We start from the raw sequence: 26425 nt of genomic DNA on the forward strand, positions 1-26425 counted from the left end.
GCAGTTTTCTTGTATGTCCTGCTTGAGTGTGGTCGTTGGGTGTGTTTCACCAGTTCGCTGGATTTAGAAAAGTATTTGGTGGGGATTTCTATCATGAAGCGTGCTTGATTCCTGGCTTACAAAAGCTTGCGTTTTCTCATTACCCTCAATTGGTGTTTTTATTTTTTGTGTATGTCTATCCTTTCAGTCTTACTCCTTGTACCAGTGATCACAAAAATTGCTGAACTCTATTCTAGTATCTTTTGTTGTCTCTGCTATTGTTTTTCCCTAGGTTAGTTCATCAGATAGATTTTACTGCACTGACTTGGCATTGCACAGCCATAATAGACCCATCACAATTTTTTTCTTTTTTCCATTCCCCTCGGCTATGTTCTTGGGATCTCTGCATAATATGAGATACTCTGTCTTCCTGGAATTGTGTCTGGACCTAAGTCTTGAAGAAGCAGCATTGTTGGAAACATTGCTGCTGTGGTAGATGTTTAAAATGGATCCATATGTCTGTAGACTGAGCTAGGAAATGTTAGGGTGGGTGGGTGCAGCTTGCATCTATCAGCTTTATGTGTTCAGTTGCATTTCTGCTGATGAAGAGCCCCCAGGACATGAGCACAAATCTTATAACTGCTCAGAGGTATGGTTGTATATATATGTATATACTACTAAAATTCCTAAATAGGAATTATTAAATACAGTAATGTAAATAATTTACTTTTCTTTAGGTGCTTACCTTTCTCTTTCAGCCTCTGCTCACATTCAAAATTATTGCTGGTACTTATTTTGGGAAGGTGTGTGCTGTTCTGAGGAGTGTTATCACCCTTTCTCAATGATCATTCTTGCATGGCTGTGTTTTTTCTTGTTTTCCTTTCCCTAAGTTTCTAATGTTACATTGGGGAAAAATCAATGCTTGATCCTAAGTGATGGATTACATGTTTCCCCTTTTGTATCTGGGGTATTTTTGGTTTGGTTTGGTGGGTTTTTTTTGATTTGTTTTGTTTTTTTATAGGTAACAAATGATGCAGGCCTAGGACATTCTATTTACATGCAAGAGAAAGCATCTGTAGAAAAGCAGACAATTGAAAAGTGCCTGTTCTGAAGTCACAAACACTAAAACATGAAGATTTATGTGTTAGGTAGTTTTGTTTTGAAAATAAATGACCTTTACTTCTCAAAATGTGAGAAGAACGTACCCATCTTTCACTATGGGAGACAGGGTAAAGAAATCCATGGTAGTACTACTGTGTACTTCTTACTTTTACATATTCACGTTTCTGCTAGGCCTCCAGAACTTGATGCACTTGTAGAATTATCTTTGCATAGTAAGGGGAAGGTTCTTTTAGTTCTTCTGCTACAAGTAGGGGTTCTGAAAACATGGCCTCTGGCACTACTTCTCTAAAGGGGAAAGCAGGAAATGTAGCAGGATCATCGATTGCAATATTTGTCTATCTCATTAATAATAAATCCATTCCTTGCCAAGTAACCTGTACATCAGTTGAAGAATCATTGGTTGAAACAAAATATGATGCTTTGAAATAAGGGAAGTATTTATAATGTTGTATAAATTTTCTTCTAAAATCACTAACAGTATCCTGAATTGGTCGAATTTCATAAAAGGTAGATGCTTATGTGAACCTTAAATATTTATATTCACTTTGAGTTAAGTAAGATTCTACCTGAAATCCAGTAACTAACTGAACTTACTGGGAAACGTTGTGAGCAGGTGGCTCCTTAACTATTTCTTGCATATTTTTTTGAAGTGTGGCTATTGATTATCAGTTACTGAGTCATCTGCCGCAAATTTCTTCAGAATGCCCACTCTGATTTTTCCTTTAGTGCCTATTTTAGAGTAGGTGGGAAGTGAGACAAATTCTCATAGATTTTGAGATATGCTGGTTATTAGTCTTTAGCACTGAGATCTAAGAACCCACTCTTGTGGCTGTTAAACTGGAGACTGTTTTTAAGTGAATGTGTCCAGTTTTCAAAAGTATAATGTGAGTCCAGTTACTGAGACAGCTGCAACAGTCAAATGGACTCAGATCTATATTTCTGCTTTCTTATTTTTCAGTCTTGCCAAGAATGTCTAAAATGTTTTATTTCAATCTGGGCATGTTTACTATTGTTTGTCCTTCAAGACTATATGTAGAATTATTCACTGCCTTGGAAACTGCCTTCAGGCAAGAAGGTATGATATTTATCCATCGATCAGGTATTTGGCAGGAGAAAAGAATAGTATAGAAGAAAAGAAGACTAAAATATTTCAGTACTTGTTAGAATGGGAATTGTAAATTGAGAGAAGTTTTCTGGGGCCTCTAATGGGCATTTCTCAAAGTATCACAGCACAGGATATTGAGTGGTGATCCCATTGCAAGATTTCTTGTGTCAAGAGAGATTATCTTGATTGTAAAAAGTAACCAGTAGTTTTACTGCCCTTCTTCCAGTTGCCAGAGATACTTTTTATACGAATAAATGCAAGAATGCAAGATACCACATTTTCTGCTATTGCTCTCTACAACCTATTTTAGAAAGATGCCAAGACATTTTGTGTTTGGAATGTAAGAATGAAAAGAGAGAGCTTTAGCATTCACATTTCAGGAGGAGATTTTCCCAAATATCAGCTGAACATCATCTTTTTTGCACCTGATGTGAGACTCAAGCAAGTAGAACTAAAATATATGTTGGGTCGAAGCTGCAGTGCCACTTAGTCTGCAAGTGCTTTGCTGTAGGGAGGAATAGCTTACGAGTCTGAACAGTGATGGACAGAGCAGGCTTATTTGTGTGACAGCAATGGAGTGCAGCACAGTCATCATCCCAAGGAAAGGAAGTCATCTTTGACATCTTGAGTAGCTTCAAACTTCAGCTGTCTTAGCTCTGTGCTGAAGAAAATGCATCATTGCTAGCTGAATTCAGGATGAACAATGAGAAACTAGATGGCTGAACAGAAATCTTCAGTGGTTTCCAACTCTTAGTGAAAAATTTCAGTTTAGATGATGCAGTTTGTGTCACAGGTATATGTGAGTGAAAGCCTTATGCCGGAAGAGGAATCCTTGTGCACAAGCTCTCTTGTCTGTCCCATATATGCATGCTATCCTTGTATCTTCAATATACTTAGTATAGCATGGTCTGTCTTTTTGTTTTGTTTTTAGAAAGGTGTGCTGGCTTACTGGCTGCTCTGTTAGAGGCAGAGTATTAGTGGCAAGCTGACAAACTGCAAGTTTTGATAGTGAGTCTTTACCAATTTAGAGCAGATTTATAACTGATTTAATGGCTTGGCATGCAATGGTAAAGTCACAGGTAGATTTAAGATTATGTAAACTGTCTTTGAAACTATATCACTCTGGGATTTTTACATTGGTTTGACTAAATTGCTTATAATATAGCATGGAATAACTAGCTTGAGTATTGCTGAAATCCATGCAAATGAGCAGGCAGTTTGGGTTTTTTGTCCTTTTCAGCAGCACCTCAAGGAGATCTTGAGTGAGCATGTGGATGAGAGGATAAGTGTTGAATATCTTGTGTCATGCTGGTGCATGGCTGGTGCAAAGGCTTTCCTTCACAGAACATTTTTTTAATGCTTGCATGCTCTGTATTCTCTCAGAACTGAATACTCTCCCAATTCATGTAAGAACCCAGGTGACTGTCTTATGTTGTTTTTACTATAAATTAATTTGAGTTTTTCAAAACCTTGGCTTATTTTTTTCACCACTATCAAAACTGTTCTTTAGGGTTGCATTCAATTCTGCCTGCAGGCTGGTTTGTACTGCACTTTTCACAAAAATAATGTAGTTGTTATCCACTAGATTTCAGTATTTCACATGTCAAAGTAACACTGTTGTCCTTCAAACATCACTTAAAATTCAGGCTTTCACTGAACCCATGCATATTCTCTGCTATTTTTGTCCCAAACTATGCAGTTCAAAAGATATTCCAAAGTAGGCATGCAATCCACAAATTTTTTAGACTCTGTTGGAAAGGGAATATTCATGCTTTTTCCAAAGCAGAGGAGTTTGTAATTCAAATCAAGCACTTAGCAGACAATGTCCAAATCTACATACAAAAACATAGTATCTTTCTTAATATATGTAGAGATTTGCAGGATGGACATCAGGCATCTTATTATCTCTGCAAAATCTCTCAAGATAGACAAGTTTTGATGAATGTTTTTTCAGAAGGCAATGAAATATTGATCTTTCGGGAAGAGATAATGTAGCTTGAAGATCACATCTAGCTTTTGCATTTTGTGTAGGCACAGTACAGTGTAAAAGTAATTCTCTAATTTATAGTTTTTTAGTCCAAAGCAGAGCACCATCTGAAAATATTTTTTGCTTATTTGTCTGTATTTCCTTGTTACTTGTCTTCAAAAATTTTCTGTTCTCCATTTAAAACTCTGAATTAAAAAATACTTGGATGACAGGTCAACTTAGTGACGAGTTGTATTTTTTGTTGATTGTGTTTTCTTGCATGTGATTGTTCAATGACTGTACAATGCGTAGCGCAATTGAGCAGGAGTTGAAACAGTAACAATTCCTTGCATGGTCCTAAGTGACATTAGAAGTGATACCTTTGAATATATCAATATGCAAAATGTTTTTGGGGAAGAAAAAGGATTGTGTTTTCTCTAAAGCAGTTTTGGCTGCTCAGAAATCCATGATTATATGCATTGGAAACTTATGAAAAGTTAAGTGAGAATATTCTGATATTTATGGACTAAAGCCACCCATGATACACTTTGGAATATGCATTCAGTGCCAGAATTTGATCACTATCAGAGACTAGCTGTAGGTGGTACTGTCTGTATTTCATAGTGTGGAAGCTGCTATGACACTAATTGTCTGATGCAGAATTTCGTTTTGAATTTCTTTGGGTTTAAAATTATTTTGTCATTTAATTCAAGACTAAGTTTAATAGGCATTTATTGGGGAACAAGACTAGAACCCATATTCCTGATCCTTTTTTGTAAGGCAAATAATTTAGGCTGTGCTTAGTGTAGCACTAATTCCGCATATGCTGTTGTCTTCCTGAATTTGCAGGGAGCCTAAACCATTATCTCAATAATGATAAATTTGAAAAAATATCAGGATTTTTGGTTTGAATGCCAGCACTTTTGTATCTACTTGCACATGACGTTAACAAAGCTACCTGACTTGTGTGCTCTGAGTTCTGAATTGGCTGCTGCATTCCTGATACAGGTGGAAGTTGCAACTTCCACTTGTATGAAAGAACTTCTCTGGTAGCTCCTGTAAGGTGGTTTGGTATCACCATATAAATGTGGGATACACCAAGGAGAAGCAATAAGCAGCAGCATGCAGTAATAAATCTCTCATGAAAAATGATGCTTTTTAATATAAATTAAGCTGCTTTTGAGTTTGCAAACTGTCTTACTTGCGTACTAAAAAAAACCAAAAAAAAACCTGTGCTACTTCAAAGTTTTTTTTCTATGAAGACCTAGGGATTTGGGTCTTCAATTACACTTACTCTGCTCTTTCCATGCCAGAATGTGAAAGGGGTGGGGTGGGTGGAGAGAGAAGAGAGGATGCTGCATAGAAGTGCATTTATTCTGCTTTTAAGAAAAAGACTGCATAGGAAAATGTTTAGTTAGTGTTTAAACACTGGCAAAAAGGACTACAGGGAAAGCAGACAAGCTATGGCAGGTCACCATAGTAATTAGTATCAACCAATGAGAAAGGTCATGCTTCCTGGTTTAGGACAATACTTGAAAAGGGAGAATGGTTTAAAAAGACTTCTGTAATTCAGTTTGGGCTGGAGGGGGGAGAAGGTCAAACCAAGAACTTAGTATGTGGATGTGTGTGTCCAAAAGCAACAAGGAAGACTTTACTAGTTCAATAGTTATTGAAATGCTGGTGGATGTGGAGATTCCCTGGGAAGAAGCTTTTTGTCTTGTTTCTGAGTTGCTGCCCAGATTTTGTCGGTGAATAGTGTTAGACGTTTGTGCATTATTAAGGTGGGCACAAGCAGAGTGGAGCTGGAACTCATTTCAAAACCGTAACTGCTTTAGGTTTGTAGCTTTAATTCTTTTCTTTGCTTGCACGGTGTGACAGTGAATGAGGGTGTGTGTATGTAAAGGAACTTGTCTTAGCAAAGGTCTCTTTCAGAGACCATGTATGGGTAAAGCAGTTCAGCTGGTTCAGCTCCTGCTCCTCCCTCCCAGGGAGCTGGGCAGAATCTCTTCTGCTGAAAGGGTTGTTCCACTTTCTGCTTTCTATATTTGTCCAGCAGAGCACACTGGCTCACCAGGCAGTGTGTCTGGCCTGGTGGGCATTTTCTGAGCAGAATTGAGAGCCAGGGCTTACAGTCTCTGTTATGTCTGTCTGTCTGTCTCTGGGGACAACTGGTGTTCCAAGTGAAAGGTGATCTGTTTGCGTTGTCTGTTTTGTAAAATGCAGTTCATCCAAATTTGGGAGTCTAGGGACTGGAAGTGGAGGAGTTGTCTTGCAGGGGCAGTTTGTAGTGGCATCAGAAAGACACAGATTTAACCTCCAAAGGAACTGCTGTCTTCTGGGATGAGGATTTTAATCTCCCTTCCTGCTTTGGGGAGCGATTAGCCAAGGCCTGTATCCTTCCATAAAAGGTCTGTTGTCACTGTCTGCCTTGAAGATTAATGAAAGCTAGATCCTGTCCTGGAAGATCTGAGTGCTGTCTTTGCTTCTTATGGGCAATGGGGATTAATGAGGAGCTAGACCTTGGCCTGCCTAGTTTGGAACCAGAAGTTCATGTTCGGGGATGGAGCTTGTCGGAAATACCTTGTTAGGAGGGGCTTGAAACTTGCAGCTAAGACTTCCCTGGCTGCATGTGTGTGTAAACTTTGTATTAAGGCCCTGCATACATTGGGATGACTATTTACAATTGCTGTTTTTAAATAGTAGATGAGATGAACAAATAGTGCAGAAAGTCTGTTAGCTGCTACACTGTAGTAAACTGTTGATACAATCTTCTTTGAGTAGCAGAAAGGTACTCAAAATAGTGGCAGCAATTGAATACACCATTAACTGTGGCAATAATTTTTTAAGAGGGAGAGGGCAGTTGTTTATAGGATACTTTTTCTGAATTTTAAGAAATACCGTCCCCTTAAAAATTCTGCTGTCTTTTGAATATCTATGCAAATAGGCATCAGCCTTTTGTTTCTGGAATTTGAGGGGGGAAAATACGATTTCAGTTGTGAAATTGATTTTAGCAAGGGTCTGCCTTTTTTCTTGAGGACCATGTTCCATAAATTCAGTTTGAATTATTTTTCTTTCCTACCACTGCAGTGTCTTCAGTGTATTTCCTCCTGAGAAAGCTGGGTGTCTCTTGAATTTGGAAGGATGACATTTTGGACGCAAGCTGGTGGATCTCAGCTGCCTGACAATGTCTGGATTGTACTGATGTCTGCAGGCAGGGACCTGTGATTGATGTGTGACAGAGGGTCATCTTCTTGAACTGATTGAACTCAAGCAACTTAGTTGTGTGGCTGTTTTCTGATCATTCTTTGTTTAATGGGGTCACACTGCAGTAGTTTTTTCCATCTTCATGAGGAAAACCTATGGAATTTGCTGTAAATATGCAGCCTGTGAGATGATAAGCTTGTTACCTGAAGTGTCTTTTGGTATTTTGCCTAATTCTGGCCTCGTCTGCTAGAATTAGGTCCTCTGCCCGCCTGTCTTCCCACTTTTCCGCTTGCTGACTTCCTAGCTGACAACCTGTCATTTATATGAGTTGCCAGTTAAAAGCAATTTTTGGTACTGTTTGAGGCCAGTGATTGGAGTTTTATGATTCCTCAGGTTTCAAGTGTTTTCTTGTACCATACTCACCTTTTCCTCCAGGTAGTCTTGGAGCAAGAATATCATTAGGCAGTTTCAAAGGCCTCTTGGAGAAGTACACTATTGCATGTTTAAAAAAAATGTGCATGTTTAAAAATAGTGTGTCTGTTCTGTGAAAGATACCATGATAAATGGATAGAACTCTGAATAAATAATAAATATATGGGCACCAAGGGTATTTGAGTAGTAGAATGGCACTGGGGAATTTCAATCATAGCATTTTGCTGGAATCTTCCTAAAGGCAATGTATGAGAAAGTGACATTGTTCAGAGCTAAGTGAAGCTGTCAAGACAGGAAATCTTGTTTGCTGTATATACTTCTGTGTTTAAAGGAGAATACCCAATAATCCATTCTATCTTGACTGTGTTACCCTGTCTGCAGAAAAGGTTTGCTCAGGATGGGAGACAAATGAAAAATTAACTTTTGTGTAATGTCCTTTGAAGGTACTGAAATTCCACAGGAATGCATATTTTTTTATGTTTTTCTTGCCCTATTGCTTTTTTACTTCTTTTACAAAAATAAGCCCTTTTAAAAAATACTCTAATTGTGCAGTTTGGTAATAAAGTTAGGCTGAGGGTGAACATATGGGAAGATTACAGGAATTTTTAATTAAGTCCAATATGCATTTCAAATTGATGAAACTTGAAACTGCTATTGTGAAGTAATTATAGGTATTAAACTCCAGAAAGAATAAGTGAAAGTTGGAAAACATTTACTTGTGATTTCAAGAAGTTAAATCATATTGTTTAATCAAGAATATGGAGTCTCTAATATCTGAGGCAGTCCACTGACAAAGAACTGGAGCAGTGAAGATGATAATGTGGAAGGATTTTATATAGTTCTTACAAGCACACTGTTTTCTTAACAGAGCCAATGGAAGCCTTGTTTATCATTTTAGGCTTTTAAAAAGAATCGATCAGTAGAGATTTAATTGTGTGAAATTCAGTACCTAAATCTGGTGATCTAGTTCCATGAGTAATTTAAATGAGCATCTGCCAGTATTGCTCTGAAAGAGGCTTGTGCCATTTTCATGTGTTTTTCCTTTCCTTTGTGCTGCCAAGAACATCTGTGTGGTTGTGCAGTGAATTGAATCTAGGAGCATGTCTGGGTTAAAACTATTATTTTCCTGTTGTTGGTGGTGGACAAGATCACACCTTGACGATTTCCTTTCTCAGGCTTGTTACGCAGAGGTGGGGATGGACAGCTGGAGAGAAAAGAATTGTGCACTATTCTTTTGGCAAGAACACCAGCTTAAACTGAATGTATAACAGGAGTATCTCAATCTATTCCTTTGTATTTCTTTCCCATTTCCATTGAATGTTTATGGAGATCTCATATCCAGTCTTCTGAGTTGTATAACCTGAAAATACTAAGTGAGAATTGTTTGCTTGTGTTGCCTGCTGGGGCACGTGTAATTTAGCTCTAGACAGGGAAGTCTAAATGTTGTCTTAACATACTTCTTAACGAATGCAGTATTTGGTACACCCTGTGTTTGATGCTGCTCTACAGAAAGCCTGCTCTTCATTTGGAAAGAAATTGGTGAGCTTTTCTCATACGAGGACAGAGAGAAAATTACGTGCTGCTTAGACTGTCACGTGTAAGGTTTTGGAAGTACAAGGTGCCTCCAGAGTCTATGTACAAGGTATAGAGAATCCAGAAAGATATTCATGTCTAATCTGCATGCTCATGCAGCCAAAGCTATATCATAGCACTTGTTTTTGCCATAAAGTTTATGGAGTCTCTTCCTGCTAGCACTGGAAAACTGCTAGCAGGTGTCATACTGCACCTTCCAGTAAAAGTGAATGGAAATGAACTGACTGGTAAGTGTGTAAGTGAGGAACATCTGAAAATACGTGCATAAGTAAAGCAAGTACTGACTCTCTAGTTCTTGGCAAAATACATTGAGACTCTTGATCCTTCTCATCCAGCTAAAATCTAAGATCAAGTTATGGATCCAGCCTTGTACAGCAGGGGAGTGTATCTGAGGCCTTGGGAATACAGAGGAGCAAGCAGAGCTTGCTGTGCTGACACAAGAATCAGCGGGCATCAACCACTGGAGATGGGAAACACATTGTGTTAGGGTCACAAATGGACCATGAGGGTAGCTTGTGGAGTAAAAGGCTGTTGATACCTGTAGGAAAGATGTTCTATTAGTTGTATTCACATGTTTGTAACTAGGAATGAAAACTTAAGACAGAGGAAAGTTCATCTGAAGTGTGGCATTACGTTTGTGATTGGTAGTCACACAAAAATGTTGCTTCATGGCACATATTCAGTAGACTGTAAATGAATGTAGGGGTTTTTTTTAATACCATTTTTTTGGTATTATTTACAGTTGTATGTTTCAGATACTATATAAAGATACTGAAGAGGGGAGAAATGTTGCAAAAAAGAAATCAAAGTATATACAAATGATGCTACAAATGGTGACAAATGAGAAACCTTCAGAGGTCTGGACTAGGAGCTTAGTAAGAACTGCTTTGCAGTGAAATGGTTACATTTTATTAAATTTGTGGTTTACAGCAAAAGTGGAATGTTCCTAAGTTGATGTTCCCGCAGCAATGCCAACATTTGTCTCTGATAGAAAAATAGTATAAAATATTTTTTTAAAGTTTCAGCTCTATACGCCCATAATTAAATCTCTTCAAGTGTTAATAAAAATTATTTTCTGTTAAAAGTGATTTGAATCAGTATTCATCGGTTATTATAGAGCATTAACTCCAATTCTTTGCAGATGTAAATGAGAGTAATTTGTATCCATTTACTTCTGTAAAGGATTTACCATATGCCTGTTAGAAAATAAAGATAAAAATAATTGAGCCTATTTTTACTCTTTGGTTTGCAGGCGTGGCAATGGCAGATTCTGCACGGTAGAGTTCATGGCAAGTATTTGTCTAATATAAGCCAAGCAAGACAAACAGGCTTCAGGTAAATCAGTATTTCTTAGTTGTGCTTCTCTGAAAGAAAATATAAATGTTTATGCTTCAACATTTTGCAGATATAGAATTTCAGACCTACTCAGAATTTTGCATACAGCTCAATTCTGATCTTTCAAAATTGGGACACCTTAAAATTATTTTCCTCCTGAAGTAGCAGTAGATGCTGGAAACAGCCATGTACACCATGTCGTTCTTTGACATTTTAGGTGTGGTAATATAGAATAGTGATTGCATTTGAGGATTTTTGTGAGGAACGTGCAGTATATTTTTATTCTCTGTTTGCTTTTGAATCTGTTCCCTTTTGTACAATCAGAAAAAAGGTGTGTAAGTATCTTGAATTTTTAACACAGAGCTGTGCAAGCTCTATCTGTCTAAACATTGCACGGGGGTGGTTTTCCCACTGACATTTTTTTATCTTGCCTTTAAAATAGGTAAGTTGGAAATGTTAGTGTTGGAATCTTGTGGCTGAGATGGATGAGGTTGTTAAAGTTCAGCTAAAGTTCTGTTGCTTCTAGGAGTAGACTTAGTGGTTAAACCAAGATATTGTTTGTGCTCACTAAAACTCAGCCTTTTACCCAAAGGAGCCCAAACTCTGCTCTATGTGATAGGCCTTCCTGTGGCATGTAGAGTCTCCATGATGCAAAACATGAATGCATGCTTTCTGACCTTCATTCAAAAAGTAAATGAAATGTTGCTTTAGTTTGTACCTTCTCTATTTGCAACTCCTGCTTTATTTTGGGAGTCCCTTAATACCATAATCTGGAGAGAGATAGCAGGCTAAAATCTTTTGTTGGTGAGATTCTTTGGCTTTATCAACAGACAGGTGTTTTGCGGATTTTTTTTTTTTTTGGGAAGTTGTTCTTGAGGTTTTCAGCTGAGATGCAACTGTAACAATGTGATGATACTCCTGACTCTGCTTAAATACATTCCATCACTAGTTTTCAAAATACCTTTTCACAAAGAAATAATATTATTGTTTCTTTGTACATATTTGTCCATCTTGTACAAATGGAAAATCTCAGAACCAAAAAGTTACTATTCAGCCACATGGTTAATAATAGAAGTTTTCTTCTAAGCCCCAGTCCCATGTTTTCAACAGTAGATCATAGGATTGGTTTGTATTATTAAAGTGTGTCTTTGACACTTTCATTTTGGATTGTGAGACTTAATGATCAATCTTGGAGGTGTTTGGGCTGTAAATGCTGACTGGACATGGAACAGACATTGCGAATATGATCAACATCCCAAATCCTAAGTAATTTGTGATGTCCTTGTTAGAGCAACTTGAAGCATAGCATTTTAAATGTTTTTCTGTCCTTTTGTCTTTATCTGCAGCAGTCCCAAACTGTGCTCTTCTGTTCTTCATTCTGTTCTTCCTATTACATCTGAAGTTGAAAAAACTTAGAACATACTGTCATGAGTAATTCAACTTGCTAACTGTATAGTTTGTCTGCTACCCTGTATACCCTTTAGTATTCGTGCTAGCAGCACTGAGAAAACCAGTATTTGACAGCTCTGTCTGCCAAAATAAATTGAGCAGGCACAGTGACTGAGCTGTTGCCTCACATTGAACAAGTAGCTTCTGGTGCTGAGAGGTTTGGGTGGTGTAAAGATTGCAGCAGAAGGGCACTTCTCAGATAAAAAAGTACATCTCCTTCTCTGGTAAGGTTTTTATACCCTAGGAGTTGCCTCTTGCTATCTCTGTTGTGTTGTTGCCTCTTTAGTAAGGGTTGCTACAAAGTGACACTTTCTGTGGGTTGTGGCCTGAGCTGTGCAGTGATTGAAATTCCCTCTGGTCTGTGTAGGACTCTCAGTTTGTAATCTGTGTAGGGCACTTGCTCCGTCGCTCTTTGATGCATTATTATCTCCCTCCTGTACTTCTTCCAAAGAACTAGTTCTTTCTGTATTTTCAAATTTTCATTATTGGTCACATGGGTTCCTAAAAGTATGTACATCTGCAGTGAGTCCAGACTGAATGCTGATTTATGTGAGAGACTATTGACGCCAGGATGTATCTGAGGTTGAGCTATGTGGTCTGTTTGATCTGTTGGCCTCTTTAATTGCCAGTGGTAACCTTGACATCCCATAAACATTAGTTCCTGGAAAGTGTAATGAGAAATGAGAACTAACTGGTCTAGACAAAGTGCTGACTGTGACAGTAATTTCATTGATCAGAATCCATTTAATGATCTGGTATTCTTTTAGATGGTCCCAGGTGCTGGTGAGACAGAGGTTTTACCACTTAGTAGAAAAGTAGTATTAGTAGATTTATTAGGCTTATATCCATTGTCTTTAGTGGATAGAGCCACTTCTTTTCATTACCAACTGCAGTTCTATTTATATTATATTGCATATCAAAAGTTGCAACTGTTCATCAGTGAGAGTATGTTTTGTCACCTTTAGATCTGGTAGGGCTGTTAAATCTAAGTGTTAAACCTTTGTTTTTCTACATGGAGTACTCTGGTAGTGTCAGTAGTTACCAGCTTTGTGCAGTAGTTGAAAGTGACAGCTGTACTCAGCTGCAGCACCTTAGTCAGGGGACAACTTCAGGGAAGTTTTATAAAAGCTGTGATGAGAGGTCTGAATTTACCCCATTAATCGTTTTGCTGACTGCACTAAGAACACTCATGTAGCTTTGAGAACAGTTTGCTATCAGCTGTCAGTTGGCTGAGGAGAACCTACTTTGCACAAGAGCTTACAGCCCCATCAGTTAATTACAGACATGACTATGCTGCACACATGGCTAGCAGCACCCAGCTGTATGTATGCATGTACTTGAGTCCAAGGGATCCAAAACCCAATTTTTCCTGAGAAGAAACATTGTTGTCAGATTCTTTGGCCTTTGGGTCAGGTTTGTCTGATGTATGAACTTGGATAAATTATTTAGTGTATTTATGTTCTGCATGCAATTAAATAAACCATACTAAAACAATTTGTGATTTAAGAGCTCTCTCCCAGGCTTTCTACAGGTGGTTGTCAGATTTGCTGCTAGGTTTTTGAAGTTTTTATTGTCTTGGATTTTGCCTTTGATTCGGTGAATATTTTTTCCCAAAGGAAGAGGGTTCCTCTGGCTAAGTTAGCTGCACTTTTGGTTTCTTTGAAGTTTTTTAATTAATTCACCAGAGTGTTACAGTTACATGTGTGAAGTGAAGAGTTTCTTTTTAACATCAGAAAGTTTTTATAGATATTCTTAAGCATTCACAGGACCAAATAGCTGTGTATTTAATTTTTTTTCTGAAAGCTAATTATCAAAGGAGTATAACTTAGCATATAAGCAAAAAATTTTTGTTACATGTTGTTTTGAAGACATTAGAATTTAGGCATGAAGAAGTTCTGTTAGCAGGAATCTGAGACTGGGTTTTTTTGGCCATAAACAAATATTTTGTAATTAAACTGCAGAAAAGCAGAGGAATCTGGCTGAAGTGGAGGAAGTGTCTTAAGGTAACATTTGCCTCAGTCACTATTTGGAGCTTCATAATCCAGGATGTTGTTGTGAAACAAAACAAAAATATGTAAAGTGTTCCCTGAACAACAGTCAGTTTTGAGTAATATTCTAGGAAAGAAAAATTCATAATTTTGAAAATACACATTCCAGATAACTGCATTATGTTTGTCAGGATTCATGGATTGAGTTTTGTTTTCAACAAATATAAGAAAATTAATTTTGTTCTTGTGTTTAGGATTCTTTGTTCCTTTAGAGGTTTTAGTACTTTATTAAATAAATTGAACAAATAGGAAGAATTTAGAAGAATTGAAAATTCTCAAGAGGTCTCCCTTTGAAAAAGAGGGCATGAATACATGTGATAAATAACCAGCTATATTACATGGCAAGCTAGAAGAGGATGTGGCTCGCTTATTCTCACTTATTAAAAAAAATATAGAACAAAGGTTAAGTAGGGGGCCTGCAAAGCAGTCAAGATGTGGGAGCTCAGATAGCCTTGTATAATTCTTCTTGCTGGTGGATGTAGCTTTTAGTTTGGTAATTATAGATAAGCAAATAGATTTGGATTTTCTGTAAAATACTGCTAGACTGACATGAGTGTAGTTCTGCAAAATAACCCAGGAGGAAGCAGAGAAGAAATTATCTGAGGGGGAAAAAATGTCAAGAAACCTCACAGATAAAAAATCCCAAGTTTGTTTTTAAATATGAACTAGCTTGTGTTGAGAATCTGTTACTGAATTTGCAAAAAGAGAGCTCTGAATCATCATGTAGCATCTCCTATTTATTAGGTGCTAGTACAGAAAATTTGTATGGTTCCTGGCTGATGATTTGCTTAAGATGTAGAAATAACGTTTTTTCCTTGTGTTCAGTTCTGTGTTCCTGATTCAATGCTTTTTGATACATTTCCATTTCTGCAGTTGCACATTTGAGTTCCCCTCTGCAGGTTCATGGTCATCTGTTAGTGCTGCAGCTGTCAAAATAATGTCATGTAGGAGTTTAGGATTGTGGCTACTGCTGTTGGTAGCTGCTTCTGTTGTGACAGCCAAAAAGCCAGATAGGTGCCATAAGTCCACTGAACGTTGCTAGGAAGCTCCAAGACTTCTGTTTTCATCCATGTTGTGTTTGCAGTCCATTTTTGGGCACCCTTTCATTTACCCTTTTATACTTGAAATATGCAGCTTCAGTTTTGATTCTGCTGAGGGCTGTTACCACCTCATGATGACTTCCTTTATTAGAAATACTCTTTGCCTTCCCAGTCCTCAGTGCTTTACCAGGTTGAGTTCATGTAATGACTGTTATTATCTGATGTTAACTCTGGAGTTCTCAATGTCTGTTTTTCCTTATCTTTTAGAGTGAAGACTGGAACGACTGGAGGGAGGTGCATAGCTGCAGGTATGAACCAACTAAAGTTGTATCCTTCAGTTGAGTAGTAGAACTTCCTTTCAAAGGTTTAGAGAGGAGTTGTTTTTACATTCAGTGATGAAAGCAGTCATTTTCCACTGCAGTGAGCAGTGCTCCCTGAACCTTAAACTGCAGTTTCCTGCCTTTGTACTGCCAAAGGGGGTTGGGAGTGTTAACAGTTCAGATCTGTGAGTACAGTCAATAGATGTCTTTAACTCCATCTGTAATTTAATAATTTTAGAAACATAACTGCAAAGTAGAAATGCCTATCTTCATAGTAATTTCTTGACCAGAGAAAAAATGTACTATTCTGTAGTACATGAAACTCGAAAGGTGAGTGTTAGTGGAACAACTCCTTCTGGGCTAAGACAGGAACATAGTCCAGTGTGAAAGTGCATGGAGTCAAATGTGAGGATCTTTTGGTCCAGTTTTTTTTAGTGCTAGAAGTCCAGTAAGGGTGTAGCTTCTTGGGACAGCTGAGACAATTGCCCCGTCTCAGTTTCCAGCTGAGGCTGTGTCCTTTGGTTATGTTTGGTTCTCATGGTAAGCTTGCATTATAGATAGAGTCAGCTTGACAACCCAGTAAAAAGCTCTTCTGTGACCTAGTTGTTTCTCTGGTTTAGGAAGTTGAAATGATTTACTGTGTGGTCAGGGGAGTACAAAAAAACACATCAGACTGTTCATACTGTGCACCTCAAGAGTTTTGCTTCGCTTCTGAGACAATTGACCTGTAACTGCTGTGTTAAGTAACACTATCCGTATCACCACAACCAAACTGGTGATTTTCATTCTTCCAGTGAATTACCTTTGCTATGGCAGAAATATTTAAGGTGTGCTTTGATCTGTAGACAACCAGGGAGAATTGAGTTTTTATATTGTCTTGAGGAAAGAATTGTTTTCTGCTATGGACAGATGTTTGCTACAGTTTTCATTAATTCATTGGGAAGGATTTAGTTATGTCTATATCAGAAAGAAAAACAAATTTGTCTTTAAAGTGCAGGATATCCTGTCTCTCCATATGTTAGTCATCGGGGTAGAAAGATCTAAAGTTGGTTTAAGGAATCCAGGAATGCCTTCATTTTCAAGCCATTTTTTAGAGAGTTGGTGATTGACCTGGTTTGAGGGCATTGTCTCCAGGCATTGTGTGGGTTGCAAAACACTCAACTTCTTTTCTAATGATTGGTGCTTCCTGCTCCTTTGCTGTCCATTAGGACCATACAGAAGATTGGAAAGAGAGATTACTGATCACTGTGTTTGTGGCTTTTTTCCTGAAGAATTTGCATCTTTGGGGACAGACTAAACTGATTAGGCCTGGTTTTTCAAACTCATGGGATTCTCCAATTGCAAAACCCAGAAACAAAGTATTTGTTATTATATACAATATATTATATTGTCCAGAAACAATATATTTGGATTACTTAAATAACAAAATCAGATTATTTAAATAGCAAGATAATCACCAAGTTTCTGGTTGATGAAAACAAGTCACTTTGATTTGGTGCAAGGTCCGTGATTTCTCATCTTAAGAGCAAAATAAGGTTGAATTCATATGTCTAAATGTGAATAAGAAAGGTGTCCAAATGGAAGAGGATTGAGTATTTTCTTGAACATCTAATAATGGTATATTAAATTGTTTGTATAAGTCCCAGTATGAAATGCCTCATCATAATTAACTCTACAGAGATATAGCAGAATAAAACTGCTGGCATCTGCTTCTGGTCTGGTACAGAGAGTAAAAATAAGGAGGAGTCAGCTTTGCTTTGGGATAAGGAGTCAATCCTACCTCTGTATTGACTCTTGTCATATACACATAGACCGTGCTGAAACATAAATATTGTATTCAAAAAAATTTGTATTCAAATAAAATTTCTGCAGCTATGAGACCCTTCCAAAATGGAAGTCTTTGTCATGGAGATAAAAATGGGCGTCAAAAGATTGCTAAATGATACTCATGGAATCTTTAAGGTTGGAGAAGACTCTTAAGATCACAGAGTTCCACCATTAACCTAACACTGCCAAGTGTGTCACTAAACCTGTTCCTAAACACCACATCTACACATTTTTCAAGTACCTCCACAGATAGAGATTTTAACACTTCTCTGGGCCGCCTGTTCCAATGCTTGGCAGCCCTTTCAGTGAAGAAATTCTTCCTAATATCCAATCTAAATGTCTTCTGGTGTGATATGAGGCCATTTTATCTGATCTTGTTACTTGGGAAGAGAGACTGACCCCTTCCTCAGTAAAACCTCCTTTTTTAGGTAGTTGTAATGAGAACAGGGTCTCCCTTCAGCCTCCTTTTCTCCAGGCTAATTAAAGTTCTCCCCCATAAGACTTGATCTCCAGATCCTTCCCCAGATCCATTGCCCTTCTCTGGACATGCTCCAGCCCCTCAGTGTCCTTCTTGTAGCAAGGGCCCCAAAACTGGACACAGCACATGAGGTGTGATCTCACCAGTGCTGAGTACAGGGGAAGAATTACCATCCTCATCCTGCTGGCCACACTGCTCCTGATACAAGCCAGGATGCCATTGGCCTTCTTGGCCACCTGGGCACTGCTGGCTCATGTTCAGCTGTTGTTGACCACCTTTCCTAGGTCCTACTCTGCTGTGCAGCTTTCCAGCCCCACTTCCCCCAGCCTGTAGCGCTACATGGGGTTGCTGTGATCCAAGGGCAGGACCTCACACTGTGACTTGTTGAGATGCACACAGCTGGCCTCAGTCCATCGATCCAGCCTACCCTGACCCCTCTGCAGAGCCTTCCTATCCTCTGGCTCACTCCCACACAACTTGGTGTTTCCTGCACACTTGCTGAGGATGCACTTATCTTCCTTCATATCATTGATAAAGAAATTAAACAGGACTGGCCCCAATACTGAGCCCTGGGGATCACCACTGGTGACCAACCATCAGCTGGATCTAACTCCAGGCACCACCACTCTCTGGGCCCAGCCATCCAGCCAGATTTTACCTAGCAAAGAGTACACCCATTTACATCACAGAAAGTCACTTTGTCCAGAAGAATGCTATGGGAAACAGTGTTAAAGGTTGATACTTTATTGAAGTTCAGATAGACAGCATCAAAAGCCTTTCCCTCATCCTCTCAGCAGGTCACCTTGACACAGGAGATCAGGTTGGTCAAGCAGGACCTACCTTTCAGAAATCCTTGCCTGTCTGGGCCTGAGCCCCTGCTTGTTCATTGCGTGTTGTGTGATGGCACTCAGGATGATCTGCTCCGTGACCTTCCCCATCCCAGAGGTCAGGCTTATGGGCCAGATCCTCCTTTCAACCCTTCAGGTAGATGGGGTGTAGCATTTCCTAATTTCTAGTCAACTGGGACCTGCCTGGTTAGGCAGGACTGCTCGTAAATGGTGAAAAGTAACCCAGTGTCTCCGTTTTGGAAGACGGGTGTCTGCTAAGGAGGGCAGGAGCCTCCTTTGGAATAAAAATGTAGACTCCCCCCCTCCAAATTATTATAATTTTGAAATCAAGGGGCTCTCAGGCAGAGATCTGGGGATAGGAATAACAGTTCTTTGCTAGTATAACCAGGCAAACAAACAATAACTACAGCATTAACAAGAAAACAGAAACAGGGGCCCTGTGACAGCTTTTCTCAGCTGAGATGGGAAGGGATGGAGGAGAGGCTTTGTTTCACAAACCCCCTCGGGCAGTCAGTCCCGGTGCTCCTGCAGGGCTCTGAGGAACACTCAGCTGGAACAGCAGGGACGAGCAGAGATCCCGGGCTGGTGGATGAGGTGTATCAGCAGCTCCGCGGCGGTGCCTGGCACTGCCACACGTCCCGGCAGGACAGGGTGTGCGAGGCCACCAACGAAAAGGGAAGAAGGAGAAGAAGCAGCAGCAGCTCCGTCTGGGTGATGGCGAATTTCCTTCTCTGCAGCAACCACTCCCAGCAAAGTGTCCTTCTCTGAAGCTGAAGAAGCCGCCAAACTGTCCCTGCCCTCTTCTTTTCCTGCCCTCCTTCCCCGATGGGGCCCGCGGAACTCTTTGTGTTTCTCAAGTACCCACCAAGTACCCGCAGTCAGGTTTTCCTGGAAACTAATGGGTAGAAATTCCACAGGTAAGCCAGAACTAAAAGAAGGACGCCTAACCCCCAACACTCTATCAGCTCATTGCATCCATGGGTGAATGCGATTAAGTCCCATGGAGATTAAGCAAATCTCTAACCCTTTCTTCCTAGATGATGGGGGTTTCATTCTGCTCCCCATCTCTGTCTTCCATCTCAGGGGGCTGGGTACCTTGAGAACAGCTGGACTTGTTATCAAAGACTGAGGCAAAAAAGGCTCTAAGTACCTCTGCATTTTCCTCATTCTTTTTCACTATGTTTCCTTCTGCATCCAGATGGAGATTTTCCTTAGCACTCCTTTTGTTGGTAATGCATTTTGCAAAACATTTCTTGTTGTTTTTTATGGCAGTAGCCAAATTACCTTCTAGTTGGTATTTGGCCTTCTTAATTTTCTCCCTGCATAAACTCAGGACATCTCTGTAGTCCTTCCAAGTTGCCTGCCCATGTTCCAAAGGTGACAGACTCTTTCCTTCCTCTCCTGAGTTCCAACCAACACTCTCTGTTCAGCCAGCCTGGTCTTCCTCGCTGGCTTGTCTTTCAGCATATAGGCCTGCTCCTGAGCCTTTAGGATTTCCTTCTTAAAGCATGTCCAGCCTTCCTGGACTCCTTCGCCACTCAGGACTGCCTCCATCAACCAGTCTCCTCCTCAGGCCAGCATCTATGCTCCAGATACCCTGGGTGGCTGTTCTGCTGACATCACCGCCTTACTTCTCTAGGAATCAAAAACTATCATTTTGTGACTGTGATGCCCAAGACAAGCTTCCAGCATCACCCACGGGTCTTTCCCTGTTCATAAATGACAGATCCAGTGGGCTACCTTCCCTACTGGCTTTCTTACTACCTCTGTTAGGAGGCTACCATCCACACTCTCCAAGAACTTTCCAGACTGTTTCCTCTCTGCTGTGTTGTATTTCCAGCAAACATGAAGTCCTCCACAAGACCAAAGGCTGGCGATAGTGAGACTTCTCCCAGCTGTGTGCATTGGTGTAGATGTGCTTCAGCTGGGCTATCAATCCTGCTGCCTTTTCAGGTAGAGAAGCTGTCATTCCTGCATGAAACTTAGAAGGCATTTTGGCTCTTCTGCTGTAAAAAGTTAATTCTTCCTCAATACTTCTAAAACCATCTATAGTATAGGAAAGTAGATATAAATTTATTTGATGATAGAATTATTTGTTTGTTTGAAGGAACTGGATCAGAGTAGTATTCGTCATTCTTTCTGGGCTTAGCTCTTCCTGAAGTTGAAATCTACAGTATCTAATGGTTATTTGGACCTTATTAAAGAGTAAATGTTTAAATCAGCATGGCTGTATTTTCTTAGTTGATTATAAAAACTGAGATACATATATCACACTGATTCTCTTTTGACATTAGAGATACCTTTTCAGAAATATACTCTCTGGCACTTAGATTGTGGTCCTGAGTAGCTTAAAAGCTAGTGAAGTTTTGTAGGTGGCTTCTTATCCAGAATAGGCAGCAGGAGTCCCAGCTGTGATTAGGAGACAAAATAACAACTTAATCAATCTCATTTCTTCTGTACCTGGAAGTGTACAGGAGTGATCCTGGAACTTTTCTTGTTGCTTCTGTTTTTACTTCTCAATGTATGCGGTAAATTGAATTGTTTTGCTTTTTAGGGATACCACATCCCACTTCCATTCCACTCTCCTCATGGACAGTGCTGGAGCTATCTATACCTATGTAGCCTCATGCCAAGGGGAAATTATGCCTTACTGTGTTCTGAGTTGGTGCTCAACATAAAAATTATTATTGCAGCAATTACTATTTGAAGTGTGTAATGTGCTCTCCTGGAGAGCCCCTGTCTAGGCTACATTTGAACTTTCTTCAGGTAGCATGCAACAAAGAGCTTTTCTTTGGATAAAATGAAATGAGAGGGAAATAGTGACTTTTTGTAGTATAGTATTTACTGATTCTTGTTTGTATCTGATACTATTCTTAAAAATGATTTGAGATTAAAGGACTCCTCAAAATGGCTTGTGCAACTATTCTGATGGCTGCAGAGGACAATGAAACTTGAGACTTGTTGCTTTTAGTCCAAAAGGTCTCTTGAAACTTAGAAGAAGAGAAAAAAAAGACTATCAGAAAAAATTTTAAACATATCTGTCTGCTATTCTAAGACATTTCAGTAAGGAGAATAATAATTTGTGGTTTGTTCTTTTTAGTTAACACATATTTCTTAAGTAAAAAGAAGTGACTCTGGCCAGTTCTTACTTTAAGGTTTTAGTTTACATGTACACAAGATGTGTTGCTTGCTGTAAACTGAAAGGCATTGTTAATTCAGAGGTTCTCTTCCTGCAGGTTAATATAAATAATATAAAAATGTAGCAGTTTTTGTACATGGTATTGTCCTGGAACTGTATAGCTGGTTCTGTTGTTTCCCCTGGGTCCAGTATGCAACCACACAACCTTCTCTGTGTAAACATAGTTGCTTTGCCTGCTGTAATGCTTTATGGCATGTTTGGCTTGAGGACAAGCAGACTGTTGAGAGCTTTCCAAGAATGACTGGGTTTCCAGGTCCTTCCTAGAGGAATAACTTCTGGCTCTGTTTCAGTGTCAGAAGGCTGTCCTAAAATGTGTAGATGAGTCCTGAAAAATCTGGCGAATATTGTAGAGATTGCAAAATGTTTTTTTCCAGTGTATCTTTTTTGACTAAGTACAGAGCTGCAGATTCATGTCATACAGGAAAGGACAGGAAAATACATGGGTATCTGAAAGCAGATTTATAGGTACTGTATTTGTATCAACAAGGTATAAATGTTGAAACATATTCAAAGTCTTCTGTTCCATAGAATTGCTTGTAGGATTGTTTCTTGCACAAAAAGGTGGCCAGAAGTTTACCTTCAGCTATTTCTATCTTAAAAAAAAGATCAAACAAACAAACCAAACTCAGAGGCAACATTTAGAGGAGAGAAAGAGGGCAAAGAGGCTCTTAAGTGGAATCTCTACCTTGCTTTCAGCACAATATTGCTTGCAAACATTATATTCTTTTTCTCTTCCAGTAAATATTAGCGTTGTAGTGCAAGGGTGATTTGTCCTCTTTATTTCTGTGTCTTGGGGTCTGAATTCAGTCAATAAACAAAAAAAAAGGTTGCAAGGGGAAAACTCAAAACCTTACCACTGCCTTAAATGTTCCATCATGTCCCCTGTCCTTCCACAAGGTAGAAATGTGTGTCCTCTCTTCTTAAACTCATTTCCTGCTTTTTCTCCTGTGTCATACAGCTGCCTTCATTTCCTCTTACTATTGTTGTGACCAAGTCACTTTTCCTACTTTCTCAAGAAGTTTTTTCTGTCTGCAGTGCCAAAGTGTCTACAGGTCTTTCTGATATATCTTAGGTACTTAAGGTTTCCATAGTTTTTTTGTCTCATGCAAGCATTTTTATGTTCTAGCACTGTGATTATAAAAATTCAAAATGCTTCTCAAAATCAAACTCCTTAAATGTTGGCATATATTTAAAAAAAGTACAATTTTAAAGTGAAATTTTCTTTTACATACCTTACTGTAGAGATTAAGCAGTACCTGAAATAGATATTTCACATCCATTTATAAAAAAACCCCAAAGCAAAACAAACCAGACCCTAGAGGTAAGGATAAAGAGCTTTATTTTTTTAAATTGTTTCTGTTATTGTTGTCTTTAGTATCCTAGAACGAGGGGAAGAAACCTGCAGGTCTGCTTTAAAAGCAGTTGCCCTGGGATACATCAATACTTTTTCCTAATATCAATTATTAATTGTAAAATGTCTTGCAAAGAGGGTTAAGCATGTGATGTTTACTCCTTGTCTGTGATTTGACAAAATTAATTTTTCTAAGGAACCTGCATTAAGACTTGTAGTTCTGTCTTCTACAGGTACTGGTGCAGCATTAATTGCTTCAAACTCACTACTTGGTTTTTTAGCAGTTTGTTTGCTTATATGCTTTGTGTCTGGTACCTTTAATACAGTGTCTTCTCAGCCAGACCTTTGTTGTCTTCTTTGAATCACAGGAAGTTTTCCTGTGTCCTGTGCCGTAGTTCTTAATTCACTACAATTTGTGTCCCTCTGTGTTGCCATAGTCTGAAGAAGACACAGAAATCTGCAAAATAAAAAAATACATCAGGGAAAGACAGAAATGTAATATAAATTTCAGATCTCTCTTCTGAAGGTGACAATTGAGAACTTTGATTACAAAATTAAAGCTAGAAAAAGAAAATATATTACAATATAAGGAAAACAATCCAGATACCTCTTCTTATATTTCTATAAAGATTAATGTAAGCATGTAATATATCACTGGGGAATAGGTATATGAAGGACATAATTAAACACCAAAGAGAAGATGAAGTTTCTAGGAAGCTGTCTTTATTTGAAGATTTTAGTTACGTATAGGCATATTTTTTCCTTATTTCACTGAGCTGATATACTAGTCTACTGTTTTAGTGGTGTCCTTGAAAACAGGGTGAGTACATACTGTGTGCCTTCAGAAAAATCCACATATACTAAGTGAAGTTGTCTGTCACTCTACATACCACTATAACAGATATTTGAAATTCTTTGGAGGTTTTTTATGTTAAAAAAAAAATTAAATGTAGGTTCTGGAAAGAATAATTGGATATACCTCAAGGTAATTCTGTGAAGGCTATCAGCTTTCATACTCCCCATTGACATTAGGGTAATGAGAAATTTTTTGGTCAAAGATGGGTGTTTTATGTCCCTGTCAGGAGGTAGTCTCATGGCCAGAAAAGTTCCATTTTTCTCTCTTTGGTAATGCCTGTGCAAGCCTTTGTAGCATCATCACTGAAGCAGCAGACAAAGCTGCAGCAGGTCAAGCACTGGGTTAGCAGCCTCATGCTGCTGTGTTAGCTGACAGCTGTGCATTTAGAGAGTAAAATTCAGGGTAGCATCGTGCAGCTGTTCTGTCCTAGAGAAGTAGATCATTGTCTGCAGAGCTGTGGGTTGCTCACATCACAGAATTCCAGTACCCACAGCCCCATCAGGATATTCACAACGCAATCCTGGGTCCCCTCTCAGGCAAGCAGATGAAGAGGCAATGTATCAGAAGATGAGAGGAAAATTGAACAAGTTTGTAGGCCACTGCCTTAAACTTTGTGGACTTCATTCATGTGTTATTGGAGGGTCCTAACTGGTAATTCAGCTTCTTCCAAGCTCACATTAGATTTGCTGTCAATAGTAGTTACTGGCAGAGCAGGACCTAGTTGCAGTTTGGGGTGGGGGGTTTTTTTGACTTCTTGGATTTGAACAGATGTTGTAACCTGTCTCCTGGTAGATAAACTCTCATATTGCAGGGCTACTGTCTGCCATTTGGTGTGAGTTGTCCTTGGGAATGAGCCAGATATTGAGTATATCACAGATTGAATTTGTTCATCAGTTGTGTGGTGGCATAGTGAAAGCGATTGCAAGGCATTTTAAAAAGAAGGAGAAGTGTATATACTGGTTGCTGTCTATGCTGTCACATTTCCTGAAGTCCAGAAGTGTAGGGTTTGGGTTTTTTTGTTGTGTAGTTTGTGGTGTTGGGGGGAGCTATTGGGGGGGGTTTAGTGTTACTTTCTAAAGCAGTTGAATATAGTGCAGATATTTTTAATGAGCATTTGCATCATATATGTATAGTTCAGTTCTTGAGTAGCCTTAAGAGGACTTTTTTTTTTTTTTTTTTTTTTTTACATAGTGCAGTTTGTTTTGTCCCAACAGAAATGCATAGGCAAATTCCTGCCCTTTGACATGTTCTAGGCCTATCTTTGCCATTCACAGAGGCTAACAACCTCTAGTGTTTCTTTTCACCACAAAACTGACTCAGTGGTCTCTCAGCCTCTCTGTTTTAAGCTCAGAACCTCACATGTTGTGGTTTGTCTGGTAGCCTCTGGTGGGTCTCTTCCAAGTACTTTTCTAATCTCTTCTTCCACTCACATAAGTTTGTTGCATCTGCACTATCCTGCCAAGGAGTTCCAAAATGTACTAACCTGTGTGTGAAATACATCTTCTTTCTTTCTCAGAGGGCGAATGCTGTTGTGTCAGTCATTAGGATTTTGCTTTCTTACCTGTCATTTGAAAAGTTGGTTTGGAGATACAAGCTGCCTAAAGGAATAGCCACATGTACCCTTTGACAATTAATATGTGCAGTCATGTGCATTCACTTCATGCTTGTTGTTTGAAGTAAAAGCAAGAGGGGACACCTAGGCTGTTCAGACCAATCAATGTATGGCAGTCAAAGCAGAACTGTTTGGCATCACCAGTTCCTGAAGGGAGCCTGCAGGAAAGATGGGAGACTGTTTACAAGGGCATGTAGAGACAGAACGAGTGGGAGTGGCTTCAAACTGGAAGTAGGTTTAGAGCAGATGTTAGGAAAAAATTCTTTGCTATGAGACTGGTGAGGTACTGAAGCATGTTGCCAAGAGAATTTATGGATGCTCCATCCCTGGAGATGTTCAAGGCCAGGTTGGATGAGGCTCTGAGCAACCTGGTGTAGTGAAAGGTGTTCCAGTCCATGTTAAGGAGCGTTGGAAATAACTGAGCATTAAGGTCCATTCCAACCCAACCACATCTACGATTCTGTAGTTGTACAAGTCCTTCTTGAAAACACTTGAATCCGCTGTTCATATTCGAATTAATTTGTCAGACCAATAAGTGTGTGAAGGCATTAAATTCCTAATAATTTAGCATTAAGTGAAGGGGAAGTGAAAATGGAACATTCAGCTCTTGCTCTTTTCCCATCAATCTGCAAGTAGCTCTGAAGTGGTGTGGATGTTGGCT

At 39.1% G+C, this 26425-nt stretch overlaps 1 protein-coding gene across 16 annotated transcripts in view; it reads left to right on the forward strand.

Moving 5' to 3' along the window:
- CELF1 (CUGBP Elav-like family member 1) overlaps positions 1-26425 on the forward strand; it is a 63063-nt gene that overhangs the window by 1040 nt on the left and 35598 nt on the right. For 12 of the 16 annotated variants that reach the window (XM_058829073.1, XM_058829074.1, XM_058829071.1 and 9 more), the window contains exons 2-3: positions 10654-10736; positions 15541-15581. The exons of 2 other annotated variants lie outside the window; for them this stretch is intronic. The gene's annotated coding sequence lies outside the window, so the exon portion shown is untranslated. The remainder of the gene's footprint in view (positions 1-10653; positions 10737-15540; positions 15582-26425) is intronic. 2 more of the 16 variants (XM_058829083.1, XM_058829084.1) reach the window with 1 other exon arrangement.

This window comes from Poecile atricapillus, chromosome 1, assembly GCF_030490865.1.
Source record: "Poecile atricapillus isolate bPoeAtr1 chromosome 1, bPoeAtr1.hap1, whole genome shotgun sequence".
NCBI classification, from domain to species: domain Eukaryota; kingdom Metazoa; phylum Chordata; class Aves; order Passeriformes; family Paridae; genus Poecile; species Poecile atricapillus.